Source organism: Tinamus guttatus, unplaced genomic scaffold (genome assembly GCF_059628265.1).
Source record: "Tinamus guttatus ecotype Peru unplaced genomic scaffold, ASM5962826v1 Tinamus_guttatus_pri_ptg000456l, whole genome shotgun sequence".
Classification (NCBI taxonomy): Eukaryota; Metazoa; Chordata; class Aves; order Tinamiformes; family Tinamidae; genus Tinamus; species Tinamus guttatus.
The window spans coordinates 1356483-1372640 of NW_028288990.1; the positions used below are offsets into that span (position 1 = coordinate 1356483).

General features: G+C 37.5%; 1 protein-coding gene across 25 annotated transcripts in view; it reads right to left on the reverse strand.

Annotated features, from left to right (window-relative positions):
• The window catches only part of NRXN1 (neurexin 1), a 601940-nt gene that overhangs the window by 245321 nt on the left and 340461 nt on the right, over positions 1–16158 (reverse strand). The gene's annotated exons all lie outside the window — the stretch shown is intronic.

The window sequence follows — 16158 nt, forward strand, 5'->3', positions numbered from 1 at the left end:
TTTAAAACAGAAATGCTGCCATAGCTTTAAATGTAGTGGCACAAATACTGGCACTGTAATAATCCTTGTAATCTAATATATTAGCCCTGAGGGGATGGAGATTCAATTGCAGGTCTCAAACAGTCTTTCTGAGGCTCAACTCAAATTGCATAATTATTCTACATCCTTCAAGTTCTTTAAAATACATTTCAAATGTAGCATTGTATGCTCCAAAATATTTATTCTTCAGCGATTGATTTGACTTTTTTTCCATTTTAAAAAGATATATATGACCTCAGAGGCACATGAAAAATCATTAATCAAGTTTAGACTTGGTAACATTCTTTTGTGTGTGAAAGACTTACTTTTTCGAGATTTGCTCAGTTATGTTGCCAAGATGATTCCCCTAGAGAGTCATGTGTTTATCTTGACAGGTGTTAGTAAGATCTGCCGAGTCTCAATGGAATTGTTACTGGTTGTTTTGAGGTACAGTAGAAAACATTAAGTCTGCAAACTAATGAACTTACCTTATTACATTCTAAAAAAATAAACCACAGAGTAAGCTGGATTAGTCTACTAATGCCTTTCTAATGAGCCTTTTATTGGGCATATGGTGCAGTCTTGCTATTTTCCTCATATAGCTAGCACAAGCAAAAACTCAAAATAAAACCTACAGATACCTTTTCTGTTACAGACCGAAATCAAAGCTCACTATCATAATTATTTACAGATTGTTGTTTTGTTTGCATAACCTTTGATTAACTTATTAACTTGGAAGACTAAATGTCTAAAAAAAAAAACACTCAAAAAAAGAAAGAGGAGTCACCACCATGACTGATTGGACAAGGGAAGAACACACAACTGTGCACAAGCACAACTTTTACTGTTGCAGCTGAGGAAAAAAATACCATCAGGGCTGCTAACTTACATTTACTTTTAGAAGGCATTCTGTGATCTGTCCTGAGGATGGCAGAGGGTCATTAACTACATATTGTAACTTCTGCTGTTAAATAATCATTGCTCAATATTGCTAGCCCAGCTTTGAGCTGCAACATGCAGGATTTTTGCAATGCATATTAGAAGCAATTAAAACAATAGCTGTTTTTACAAAAAAAAAAAAAAAAAGGCAAGATAAAGCACGATAGCATTATTTTCAACCAGCTCTGCCTTTTGCTTTTAATTGCCACTTGCTTTTTCTTTCTATATGCACAAGATCTGAATAGAAGAAAAAATACTCCTCCATCTTCTTGAAACACACTGCTGAATTTAGATATAAGCCCACAGCAGCATCTCAAAGAAGAGCAACATCACATATGACTTCAGCTTTGATATACTGTTTCAAATCTTCAATTTCCTTTTTTCAGTTTCCCTTGTAAATTTTTTTTGGCTTCAATATTTGCAGATGTCCACCTGAGACTAAAAGATCTTCAGACAGTCAAGCTCCCCTTTCCCTTTATACTTGAACAACAATTTAATAGCCAAGTTTTAGTAAAGCATAAGAAAATAGATACAATGAAAACAGAGTGAGAACATAGGTTTTCCTTCCTTCGGCACCAACAGCCAGAAACAGTATGAAAGCAATGGATCATGAAGAAAAGCAATTTCCTACTTCAGGGATTAAGCAATGCCCTCTTTTGTAATGTTAAATGAAAGCTCTAGTTATTTTTTTTTCAAATAATACTGTTTTTTTTTCCAATTTAAATAAATAGTCACTAGAGAAGCTCCAACAGAGCCCCAAACACATCACTTTCTAGCCAATCAATAACACAGATAAAACCTTTTATGTTGTGATTCTTTGAGCAGGCCTATTGACAGTAAGAAAAATTAAGCTGCTCCACAAGCCAAAGATAATTACCTTAACAAGGGAGAATTTCCAGTGATACATGTATTTTATTCTTCTGCAAAGGACAAATATAGGTGACTCTAACTTAGAAATAGAAAGATTTTTGTTGACGCATTCAAATAAAGACAACTATCCACATTTTAGTGGGCACACATGTTCCTCATCCACAGATACCACAAAATTAACTACTTCTGTGATGATATTTGGTAGACTGTGGATGATAGACCATACTCTCTTCATTAATACTATTCTACACTTCTCATTGGGAGTAAGAAAAAGATAAAAAGTTCTGCACCTGGCTCTGCCACAGCTTTTCAGTGCAACCTTAGGCAAAACCCTACAAACCATTAGTCCCTTAATAGCTGATTGACAAGCTAAATCAATGCTATCAGTCACAAGGATAAAGACTATTTGCATGTGTAAGGCTTGGCAAAAGCAGACTCTTATCACCAATGCTGAAAGGTTTCAAATGCTCTCATGTTCACTTGCTATAAAACTCTGCAGTGCAGGATTAAACCCTCTGCACCAACGCGTCTGTATCTGTAAAGCTCTGACAAGAACATTCAGTATGGGATTAGAGCCAGTACTATGTTTAATGCACTCAGAGATCACTTAAATGCCAATATTTTGAATAATTATGGATATGTGGGCCTTCATCATTTTTATATAGAGCTGGAGAGGAATACTGTAAATATCCGATGGACTTTACTTCGACAGTATGGGAGAATCAGTATGGGAAAGGACTATCACCATAAAGAGCCTTTGCAGGATCAAGTTCATTCTCCTTAGTGTGTGTGCAAAGGAATAGCTGTAGCTATGAGGAGAGGAGAATGGAAACAGAAAATCATTTAATTCAGCTCATAATGGTATTCTATTTTTAATGAATTACTTTAAACATTTTGTTGGCTAAGACAGGGCACCTACACTATACAATTAAAATTACGAGTCGGTGCTTATCTCTTAAAAACAGGTTGTAACAAGAAATAAAATTCAAGACCTTCCACCTGCAACTTTACGAGTCTATCAGAACTTGCCTATTTTTACCTATTTAAAATAGGCCTATAATAAAAAATATACTCAGAGAAAAAAATACATACAATGTGTATTTATTTTTAAAGTCTTAGAAATTCAGCCATTCTCTTTTAACTTTTTCTTGGATCTACTTTTTCTTTTAATAAAGACAATGAGAAGAAAGGGGACCTAATAAAGGATAATGATCTAATCCTTTGAATTCCCCAAAATGCTAAAACTACCATCAATTTCTATAGAAACTATGGGTGTTCCGATGGCCACCTTTGGCTATATGATTCAGTACTGCTGCCCAGGAAAAGTTTAAGGGCATAAAGTATACTGGGTTTCCGTTAGCAAGTTTTCAAAAAAACACCACATTGAGCCACTACTTATAATAGCTCCTCCACATTTAACAGGATGTCAATTCCTGGAGCTGTTTTTCCTTTGATGCACACAAAGTACTGCCAGTAATTTTAATCAGAATTACGCCATGCACCAGAGGAAGACAATCACATAATACGAATTATCATGGTTTTTCCATATCCTTGCCTCTCTCTGAACTGTTGTTTTGTTAGTAGAGTTGACAGTGCATATGCTACTGTTTTCTGCCTGCTTTGTTTAAAAAAGCTCAGTGATAGTGTAGTTCTTCTAACCCAGATATATCAAAGTACTTTACAAAGCAGTGTAAGGAATGGAGCTGAGAAGAAAAAAAAAAAAATCAGTGAAACTTTTTTTCATTTGGTAACATTACAAAGTGACACATGACAAAAATCCTGTGAAAATCACACCACCACACACACACACACACACACACACAAAAGATCTTATATGAAAATGATGATCCCTTCCACCATTTCCTATGCCCATATTTAAAATAAATAAATAAATAAAATGTCTTTTCTTTTTCATCACAATTTTTAGCTGGCATCGAAATTTTCTACCAAATATATTTTTTTTCAGAACTGCTTCTGAACTCAAAATTAGTTACTCCGATAGCTCAAAACAGTGCATTTTACTCAGGATTACTGCTTCTCTGGATAATGCCCAGAAAACCATCATGACTAACTTCCTGCAATGGAACCATGGAAGCTCCAAAGGAAGATTAAAACACGTTGTGAATGAACATACTACACTAGGTACTCAGAACCTTCCTTTGCATTTACCTTGCTCCTGTAAATTAGCTTTATAGAAAACATAATTACTCTATGCTAAACTTTAATTACTGTTACCAGATTTAAATTGTCAAAATATTGGCAAGAAAGCTCAGTATGAGATGGCGGCACACCAACTACGTCAACTTGGGTGGTAGGAGATAAACCTTCTGTGTCAGCACCTAAAGGGAAGAGTCCCTGCACTGGGTATGTAACTCTACATTTTGCCATGTAACAGGGATGGTACCAGCCTTGGATCACACATCTTGGGAGAAAGCTTGGGACCAGAATCTATGGTTCTTTCTTTCCCATCATAGCAGAAAGGAGCATTTGAGACTGTATTATATGGATCAACGAGCAACCTTAGTTCGGCTAAGAGCGAACTTCAAAGATAGAATTGCAATCATATAAAAAGTTTATGAATTGCAACACACACAGGAGTAATGCTCATGTTGCCACATATTTTTGAGCACTGATAAAAAAAGCCGCAATGTAAGAGTTGAAGGGCAGGCTTTCAGATATTTTCCCATTGACCTGAGTTGAATTTAAACAAGCTGACTACCTGGCCATTCTCTTCATGGTAAAATGTTCCAGCCCAACCAAGATGAGCTGTAAATTATTAAAAAGCACTTTTTATTCTCACCTTCTTCACACTAATAATCAATCTACCATTAAGGCAAAAGAAGATTTAGAGCAATGATTAAGCCATTAAAATAAAGATCCATTACATATACAGCACATCCCACAAGTGCAATAGCTTCTTATGGAATTCTTTCAAAAGATTAGATCTATGCACAGTATAATATCCTTGTATTTAATTGGTAATGAGTTATTGAATGGTCCAGGGTATACAGCTCACAGTTTTAAAGACTTCAAGTAACTTTTCTAGTCAATGAGTACTTCAGTTATACAATTCACTATATTAAAAAGTTTCTAGTATATTCAACATGTATTATTGCAAGCTTTTATTTCTTTCTTTTTTCATCAAAAGAGATTGGTAATGTGTAAGCAATACAGCACAGGCTTGCTTTCACTGAGGAAACTCAGAAATAAGCAGAATTACAAGATTAGTTTTCCAGAAGGAAATTTCTAGTTAGGTGTTTAAAATAAATTTCTTTCTCCTCTCCAGTACTGCTATGGAAACTGCTATGGAAAATATTGAATGTAAAAAGATTAGCAAAAGGGAATCCCTGAAATAGCATTTAGAATGGACCCAGGCAGTAAACATTTTGTTAATTTATTTACTATCTCTATTTTAATCTCTTCATATCAAAAGGATAAACAGCCATACCTGTGAAGTTTTATGGTCATAGTCATAGAATCACAGAATGCTTAAGGTTGGAAGGGACCTCTAGAGGTCATCTAGTCCAACCCACCTGTACATGCAGGGTCACCTAGAGCATGTGGCACAGGACTGCATCCAAGCGGGTTTTGAAGATCTCCAGAGAAGGAGACTCCACAACCTCTCTGGGCAGCCTGTTCCAGTGCTCTGTCACCCTCATTGTTAAGAAATTTTTCCTTAAGTTCCTGTGGAACTTTTGGTGCTTCAGTGTGTGGCCATTACCTCTGGTTCTGTCGATGGCCACCACTGAAAAGAGGCCAGCACCATCCTCCTCACTGCCTCCCTTGAGGTACTTATAGACACTGATTAGATCCCCTCTCAGCCTTCTCTTCTCCAGGCTGAACAGGCCCAGCTCCCTCAGCCTCTCCTCATAGGGCAGATGTTCCAGGCCCCTGATCATCCTTGTAGCCCTGCGCTGGACTCTCTCCAGCAGCTCCACATTGTCTTGTACTGTGGAGCCCAGAACTGGACACAGTACTCCAGATGCGGCCTCACCAGGGCTGAGTAGAAGGGCAGGATCACCTCCCTCCACCTACTGGAGATGCTCTTCTTAATGCAGCCCAGGATCCCATTGGCCTTCTTGGCCACGAGGGCACACTGCTGCCTCATGGTCAACTTGTCATCCACCATGACACCTGGGTCTTTCTCTGCAGAGCTGAAAGTCTCTCTAGTGATGAAATTGTCAGGCGTTTCAGTAATGGTTAGCAGAGAATACGTAAGTTTAATTGGGAAATGTTCTGACCTGGTTGGCAATAAACACAAGGACTAAGAAAATCCAGAGCATTAATATGAAGCTGGCCATTAACCTGCAATGTATGATTTCTCTCAAGTCACCTAGTCACTCCTGGTACACGTACCGAATTTCCAGAGGTTATCGAATAGGATTCACTAACAGTACAGTAAATATTGATGATGGATCCTTTGCCACGGTAAAAAACACATTTTTTTCTTCAACTTCTTCAACAAAGACTTTGACTTTTCTTCCATATCTTCACAGTCAATAAATCTTGATCATATTTTCTTATAGATATGTGGGAGGGCATGTAAAGTAAAATGATCAGTGCTTCTTTCCCTGCTAGTTGTTTAGTTTCAGTGAGAGCTAGCATGCTTTAGCGTGGCTCAGGGTTAGACTGTGGGGTGGCATCTGTTTCACAGCAGATGGGAATGTATAAACACAAATATAGCCTGCAAAAATGTGAAGTCATTCTTCCCCTCAGCTCAGCATTAATAAAGCCTCAGCAGGAATACTAGGTACAATTTTGGACATGGTACTCCAGGAAAATATAAGCCAATTGAGAGAACAGTGAGGAAAGCAACATGACCAAGGTCTAGAGAACATGAGCTATAAGAAAGCTTGAAAGAACTGGGCTAGGGAAGAGACAACCGCAAGGGAACATGATAATCCTCTTCAAACACGTAAAAGGCTGTTTCAAAAGAGTGAGGAAATAGTCCCCTCTTGTAACGGGTAGGACAAAAAGAAATGTGTCAAATTGAAGCAATTAATAATCAGGTTAGATTTTATGAAAAACTTCTCACCAGCAAGGAGAGTGAAGCACTATAAAAGATTGCCCAGAAGGTTGCAAAATCTCCATCATTAGAATTATTTCAGAACAGGTTAGGCACAAGTTTGTCTAGAACTAGTCAAATGTAATTGATGCTCCTTAGGGACCTCTTGCTGTCCTCTCCATCTTTTTGTTGCTATAAAAAAGACCATACCTGCACACATACACATATATATCCTAAATACAGCTGTTTGCACTGTAAGTAGTTAAACCAGAGAAATGAAAATACTCTTTTCTAGGTCTCTTTTTTGCCCTCCACAGATTTGAAGCAGAAAGGAGCAAACTTCTTAATGTCAGTCTCTTTTTGCTCCATATATGATGTTAGTAGAGATGACAGGCCTATTTCCCAGACGGTTCAAAACATTTCTTAGAAAATAAAAATGAGAGCCAAACTTAGCTAGTCCTATAGTAAACAAATGAATAGGAAATATCACTTCACCTCGATTTTCTTTTCTAGATGGCAAAATAAAACAACTCCAAATGAATTCAAGAAAGAAGGAAATGTATCAGACACAAAAATTTTAGGCAAGTAGAAAAACAGGAAGTTGCATGATCCACTTTCACTTTTAGATGAATAACCTGTGATACGTGAACATTCGGCTGACATACACACAGCACACACATGCACGTATGTGCCAGGTTTTAACAGTGGCAAAAATCTGTCATGATTAGACATTTATTTAGCGACCTGTACCAAGGCTGCACGCCTTGTTTGTGCTTGATAAATAACATGCAGGATGTTCAAGCGCTCTCATACTCCTGGACCCAGCGGGCTTAGTGACATTCATTAAATACTCTATTTCACATGATTTAAGCTTCACCAATACATTTAGAGATGCCTCCAAACCTTTTTAATCCTCTACTGATTTGTGATACTTTATTGAACAGGAATCTCAGCATCTTGCTCTAAATTATTTTTTCTCTGTGTCTCTCCCTCGACTGGTTCAGATAGTTGAATACCCTGATGCTCTGATCGATATGGAGCTCCTTGAATGTACAAAATAAAGAAGCTTCCTGTGAACCAATTTGGACAGCTGCCCATGAAAGGTTTAAAAGTGGACTAAAACATGACTGACATAGCTTACCTTTAAATTTCAAAGTAAAGCTTGAGTTAAATTTGCTTGCAAGAGTTATGAGGAAGATCTTACCTTCAACCCAGGAGAAGGTAAAGGTTATGATCTGTTGTTACTGGAGATAGGAAGGAGTAGAATTTCTCTGTCTCTTCCTAGAGTTATGTCCTTTTAATCTATACTGGTTACACCCTTGACAAGTCTCCTACCATTAATAATCTCTTCTTTCCCTCCCTGCTATATTGCACCGAAATGAAGGGTGAGAGAGGGTCTCCAGTGCAAATTACCTGCTGCTTACACCCCCATTTGAAGAAGACTATGTCTTTTTGCTAGCAGGTATTCTCAGGATTTGTGTCTCATTTAATAGACTCATTAGAGATCATGATGATTGTTGAAATGCCTTGCAGCAGGACACTCCCAGTGTAACTCCCCTTCCTCTGCACTTCAGCAAAAGTATTTCCTTTGATCCATAGCCTAACTGTATCCCCACAACTTAAAAATAAGCCCATTGCAGCTCATTTCTCCTCCACTGTGGATGGCTGCATTTCCATTCCAAAAACAAGTGTCATAAAAAAAAATACACTTATGAAGCAGGTAAGACTTTCCAGAAAGCATTATCTGTCTGCTTCATAGTATCTTTCTGCAATTTTCTAAATAGAGATTTTTTAAAAATATACCTTGTTATTGTTCTATTCCAAATTGTTCACCAGGACTAAATTTTATATATGTATACACAAACACACACACACACACACACACACACATAAAAAGTATCTAAATAATATGAAAACTGTAGGGACCAAAAAAAGGCATTAGATAAAAATAAACCCCATTATTATCTAATCAAACTCATAGCTGCAATGTCATTTCCATTGAATTCAAGGATCAACGTCCCTAGAGCAGTGTGAAAAGTCTGTTCAATAGGATGCCATCACAAGAGCTAGGACATACTGAAGGGGTATTGAAAGGATGTGCAGAAAGTATCATCAAAAAACAAAAAAATGCAGAAGACAAACGGGAATCCATAGCATACTACGAAATAAAAACTAGAAATATTTGACTTACCAGACTCTAATTCTATCAATGAACTAGTGATTTGAGTGATTCAAGTGATTTTAGAATATCTGCAGAATACATAGAAGTGAAAGCAATTCACAATTATTTATTCTTTTAATATACTTATGAAATAGACAGCTAAATTTAGTGCTGCTCTTCTTGAAAAGGAAAGTAAAGCTCTTTCCATCACATTTCAGAAAAGTTTCAGCACTAAAATTGGATATAATAAATTTCAAATGGAAAGATCAAAGTTATCTTGTTCTATCCCAAAACCCACAAAGTTAATAAATTTAATTATTTTATTTTAAAAGTGTTTTGATTCTATTTTTTTTCTACTTAGAAAGCCTGACATTTTGCCAAGATGGATAAAAGAGTATACGGTTGCATTGATTCATAACTGTCCAATTATACACAATCTTTGCTTACCGCTCCTGAACAAGGATAATTTTTATGTCTTGTTTTCCTTGTGGTTTTCAGAAAGCCAAGCATCAGTTGTTTCAACAGAATATCATTATGGGTTGCATTTCTTTCCAAATTAATTTTTCCGTGGATAGTATTGCTGTGTCTTTTTTGGAAATACAACTAGGTTGCTTTGTCTACTCTCCTTTAAAGGAAAGGCTTCTCTGCCTTCCTGAGAAACCATCTAGCCTGCAGGGTGAATATTGCCTGCTGGGCAAATCACCACAGCTATAAAACTTAGCAGAGGGTTATGAAATAAGAAGGGAATGAGGAAGACCGCGAGCTTGCCTGTGTACACATGCGTGCACGCATGTGTAGGGGAAAGAGATCTCGTATGTTCAGTTCAGAATTCTCTGCAGTCCCTAAGAAATCTTCCGCTCATAGGCTTTCCTGATTAAGGCAATAAATACTGAAGTAATGTATTAATGAGCAATTTACTAAATGAAAACAAAGCAAAACAGTTTTCAGGAAGACTTTTAACTAAGCCATCATGGAACACTTAGGCTAGTTAAAGTCTCCTTTATTAAGTATATGCTTTACTGCAGTTGTGAAACACGTACTTTAAGCATCCAAATCCACTACTGCATGATTAGTACCATGAAATCACATTTCTAAAACAATACACTGGGAATTAAATTCTCATTTTTTACCTCAGAACGACCTACAGTCAACAATGTCACATGCACAGTAGTGATTTAATATAAATAGTTTATAGACCTGCAATTGCATTAAGTCATTCCACCTCTTCCCATTCGTTCTCCTCATCTCCCTTGCCGCCCCTTCCTTTCCCTCCTCTCCCCCCACCTTTTTTAAAAGGTTTCCTAAGCTTTTATCTCAGGAACTTCTCACTTATTCATTTTTAGCAGTGTCAAGTAGCATAAATCACACAATTACTCTATACACTGATATAATTCCATCATCTTCCATACAGGATACCACTTATCCTTTTGTAAAATATGGTCCCTATATTACATCTTTGTGTTCTTCAGTGACTTAATATTTCCTCAAATGTTAATAGCCTGTTTTAAATTGCTTACTTTCTATTAATGCAGTGCTTCTTTTCATGTAAATCCCAAACCATTAAATTTCATTTGCCCTAAAAGTGAAAATATTATCTCAATTTTTACATAGAGAGAAATGGAGTGTGAATTTAATCACAGTAGTGGCAAGTTGCTCTTCTCAGATTACAAGATTAAGAAAAGGAGCTCCTGTCACAGCTAGAATGATACCTTTAGTAATGGAAACTAAAATACATCTGGATAAATGCTCAACTGATGCAAATAAGCACACATACAATGATTTTAATATGGCAGTAACAGTTTGTACATCGGGCCACACACTGGCCAGCAAGTACAAGCATAACCCTCATTTGGGTATATATTAAAAATGTCTGTTAACACAGGAAACAAAATTTTACATTATATTGAAAATATACAAATTGGCTTTCTGCAAAAATGCAAAGCAAGCAAAAATATAAACCAAAAATTTGCCAAAATGTTAACCTTAGCTTATCCTAATACTACCCAAACAATGTGCCAGAAAGAGAATCTTCTTGCTAAGCAGAATGCCAGGATGTCTTTTAAATGCAAAGGCAGACATTCACACTGTGTCAAAATCCCTCACTTTGTAAAATAACGTGAACTGAACTTTATTTCAGTCTTGCTCTCACCAGCATGACCAGGCTATTTTTCCAAAAGAATCTTTTCAAATTTCCCTGCTTCCCTTCCTTCCTTTTAAAGATTTTCTGCCTATTTGCTATAAGGATCTGAAAGCCTAACCAAAGCAACTTCATTAATGAAAGGCTTTGCTATTAATATCTTCTTTTAAGCTAGAACCTAGAAAGCCAAATTCTTATTCAAGCACAGTAGTGTATACAAGGATGCTCCACCAACAGCAGTTTATTTACGGCGGACATACAGTTTTAAGAGAAGAATCTCTTTTATCCTTAGATAATTTCACACTGACTTATAACTTTTCCTGCCCTTTGCTGCAGCTACAGCTGCTTAGTGTTATGTCACTTTGCCAGAAGAAAAGCAAAAGAAATAAGAATATCTGTAATTCTAACATTAGCTATTAAAACATTTTGTAAGGGTTAGAAAGGAAATAACCATCAATGGTTCGACAACAGGAGAAAAGCTTTGCTCTCAGCCTGAGTTCCTTCCATCCTCCTCTAAAGCAGGTGGCACTGAGCACTCCCCCCAACATGACCGTGAATGTGCATTTAGGCTGCAAATGCATTATGCGATACGGTATGGCCCTGGATATCCTGGTCAGGAGCCTGTTTGAAGGGCTCTGTGGCATTCTGTGGGTCTATGGTCTCTGTTTTACTCGCCAGAGAGACCAAGGCACAAGCAGGACTGGTGCATCCAAGGGGTCAGGATGAGGCCAGGACACTGACTTGGAGATGGGAATTTGAAGATGCTTGTGCATATACTACCTAGGTGTAATCTGCATTACAGGGACTCTGACTCTCCTTCATATAGCCATTCTATTTTTCATGTTGTTATTTTTAAGTTCAATGCCATAAATTAGTTTCTCTTTTGACTGTATATTCAAGTTAACCCTGAAAAGTAGTGGGGTGAAAAGCAGTTAGACTAGGCAAGAATTGTCTGGGCTCAGCTAAAATAACATGAAAGCAATCTACCTTTCATTTGAAAATGAAAAAATCAGGCCAACTTACTTGGCATGTTTGGAAAGCAAAGAAAACCATTTGGGGATTATGTCCTTTAATATGCCTGAATACGAAGCCCCTCCACCAGGCAATTGAATAGGCCTTGCAAATGTCGTTAAGAAACTTTTCATCTGTAAAAACCGCATTCAGAAATTCAATCTTAACAACACAATCTGTCCATAAAACATTACAGACTATTACGGAGCTGGAGTGAAATCTCATGTGGTCACAGCCACAGCTTAACTAGCTGCTGGGTTTTATTTTGTAAAGTTTCTAGTCCTAACTTCCCAGGGTGTCCTCCAGGTAGCAAAGGGCTCCTCTCTCTTCTGTAGGAAACACAAACTGAGCACAGTATTGAGAATGGGATTTGACTCCTAGGGGAGTTTACCAGGCAATAGGGAGGGAGGGAAAAGAAACACTCACCCTGTAGCACATCTCAGATGGCTCTGGGTGGACGGAGTATTGGCGGAAGATTATGGATGGGTGTTCCTCTCTGGAAGAGATCTTTGCTCTCTTCCAGTCATTTGCACAGATTTTAGGTGCACATGATTGTAGGGTACGGCGGTCGGAAGATCTCGCGCTGAGCGGAAAGAATAGTGGAAAGAATAGGGGAGATGGGCACCTGCCCGTATAATATTTCAGAAAAACTAAAGGAAGCAACAGAATAGAGGAGATTCTCTTATTAGAGAACAAAAAAGGGGGGAATATGTAGGAAGAAAGGTTGGTGTGGCCAGGGATGAAAACAGTGGTCTGATTGCTTGATGCATAAAGGATTTTTCTGAGGCCAACGAATATGGGAGGCGATGTTAACGCTATGGGCTATGGGGCGTGCCTCCACACACAGGTGCCCTATATAAGTTTAGATGTGTCTGCAATAAGTGCCAGGTGCTGCATCCACCATAGTGGTGTGTGTGCTCATTTGGCCCGGGTTCCCGGGTGGTGGAACCCGTGCCTGCTCGATGCGCCGAGGCAACTGAAGCCGAAAGGCAGCACATGATCCACAGACAGGTTTTTATTAGAAGCCTAATATGCCTGATCTGCCCTTCAAGAAAACCTGCATTCAAAAATTATCTTCCTGATTTGTTCCATTATGCTATTTTCACATATGCTTTTTGTGATGCTTTTGAAAAAGAGCTATAGTTTGTCAAGTAAAATCTGCTGCTCGTTTACCATCCAGTTCTGCTTCCTTTCTCATACCTGCTCTCTCCTTCTCTTAATACTCATTTTCATATAGAACCAATGGCACGAGCACTCGCAACAACGATCCTGGCAAACGTGCATGCAGAACGAAGCTCGTCTGGCATTCATCCAGGTATCTGAAAAGGAAGAGGGAAAAGATCTTCCCTCCCCTCTCCTTGATTACCTTTCTGTTTTGCACGGCAAGGAAATGTAGCACATACAAAAGAGATAGCAAAACTGAAAGCCTGGTCCACCTACAGTTCTGTTAGAGACGCTGACGCCTAAAAGTACATCAACAGCATGAAGAAGTAATTGACAACTGAAGAGCACAAACCTAAGTAGCCTTCCCTCAAGGAGATACATTATATTTTTCTAAGGGCATTTTTCAAAGCAGGCCATGTTAATTTTCATGGTATTTTAAAATCATTATCTACTTTCAAAACAATCAAGAAGGACGCATTTCAAGAAGATTTTTAACTAACTATGTTTGTACTATGAAATATTTTACCAAATATCCACTGTGAACAGAAGTTATCAACAAAAAATAGTATAGATGGACCTGTAACAAACATAGACAGAAAAAAAAAAAAAACTTTTTATCATTTACTGTAGTTCTTTTGTTTTAAAAGGTATTATGGAAGCCATTCTATTGATTTCCACTCCCTTGGGCCCACACAGCACACATAAAACACATATTAACCCATGCTACAGGGAAAGGAGAGTGAACAGACCACCCTGGATAGCCCAGTAGACAACAGAATACACAGGCGAGCACTTGAAAAGCCAAAAACCATGGGCTAAACCTTTATTTTTACCCGTTGTAAATTAGGCTTTCCAGTTTGTGCAATGACTAGTTTTAGAGCAGCAGTAAAAGGTCTGTCCCTGATCTTGAAAGGCCACAGAATATTTTCTTCTGACTTTAAAAGATACTAAAACACTAAAAAGTTGTATGAATTGATTCACTTCGCTTTGATTCACTACTAGAGTAGAAATGTTTTAGCACTGTTTTATCAGCTAACTATCCTGCTAATTTTTTTAGCTAACTATCAGCTAACTTTTAAGAGGAATTACTTGAGACTAAGACAAGGTTGCTATAACCCGCAGATATTTAGGCTCTATTAGGTCCCGTTTTGGCAATATAAGAACCCCACTAACCTGGCCAGCACATAGCATCCTCAATATCTGTGAACAACATGGCCATGAAACAGCTCTGAGCAGAACAACGCACCTTCAAAGCAGCAGCCATATGGAAGTTTGGGCTATTTTCTGTTGCTGCAAATAGAACTCAGCAAATAATTGACTTGCTGGCTTTCCTCCAAAGTGAAAAGAAATGGTTGCTGTGGTTTATCTAAACCTATTTTTTTTTTAGCCAAATGCATGTAGCATTTTAACATTTTCAATTTTGTTATTTTTGAGGTTTTCAAAACACTGCTTTGGAAATAAGATTTTTAAAGCTATGTATATTTTTTCAGCTGATGCAATCAAACCAATTTACACAAATTAATCAATTGTTTCAGCTGGGAGGAACTCTTAACTCTTCTCCTCATCTAACAGATTTGCCAGTATTTGGCAGGACCAGGTGTATATTCTGGACTCTATTTGGCCTACTAGATAACTGCAGGGTGCATTGGGCCTTTAATGGTTTGAATTTGCTTGTGAGCATTTGTTCCATTATTGTCTCTGATGATATAACCATCCACACTGATTTTGGATATAATTGTAGGTAAGCATGGCGTTTGACCATCTGTTGCAGTATCTATAAAAAGATTTGTTCTTGTATAATACATTTAAATACCAATAAATAAAGTTAAAGAACTAAGAACATTCATGTGAATTTCTATGACTTTAAACCTGTTTGCTTTATTCAGATAAACACATTTGCTATTTTGAAACTAGGTTGCATATAATATGCTTTACATTTTGTGGATGTCATATAGGTTAAACTTCAGTGCATGTTACACTGCTGTCCTCTCCCTCTGCTTTATATGCTCACATCTGGGCTTGCGATGACAGTGACAGTGTCTCTCTCTTTTTCTCTCCTGGTTTAAATATATCCTGCTAATGGTGTTGTAAACTATACATTACAGTGCAAAGCAATGGTGAACCTGAGTCCAGGATAAAGAACTAGATAAATATGGCTTGTATGACAACTAAGAAGGAAAAAAAAAAAACAAAAAAACTATGATTTCTTTAAATAAAAGCAGAAAATAACTAAGGGAGAGGGAGGCAGAAAAGACCAGTGCATATAGATAACTGAGTAAAAATAGGCCTAGCCAACGCATACTGTGGATAAATCCTCCCACAATTAAGTAATGAAACAACGGGAAATATCAAGGATCATATCACTAAACCTTCAGAAAACATGGGTCCTTTTACCATTATGTGTCACTATTTCACATTAACCATTTTGGAGTTTCCTTTGTATTCAGCAAGGATATAGAGAATAATCAATTTAAAACCTGTAAAAAGATCTTAACACCTTATGTTTGCAAACAAAATTGTTACAATCGATTTCACTTGCACACAAATCCACACTAGTCACCCCAGACCTATTTCTGTGTTCTTTTTCATATTAGTGTATTAAAGACGGATTGTTTAATGGTAACATCCACAGTTGAAATAATCAGTGATTTTATAACTCATCTCAGAATTCCCTCTGTTGTGAGCTCCTCCAGTCCTTTCTGCTTTTCAGCAGAAACATCTCTCAGTAGCAACTTGGAATAATGCATTGCAGAAAGTTTGAAAGTTTTTGACAGTAACAAACAGAACTACAGACACAAGCTAAGAAACAACAACAACAAAAAAAACCCCACAACTCGGGACATACCAGAATAC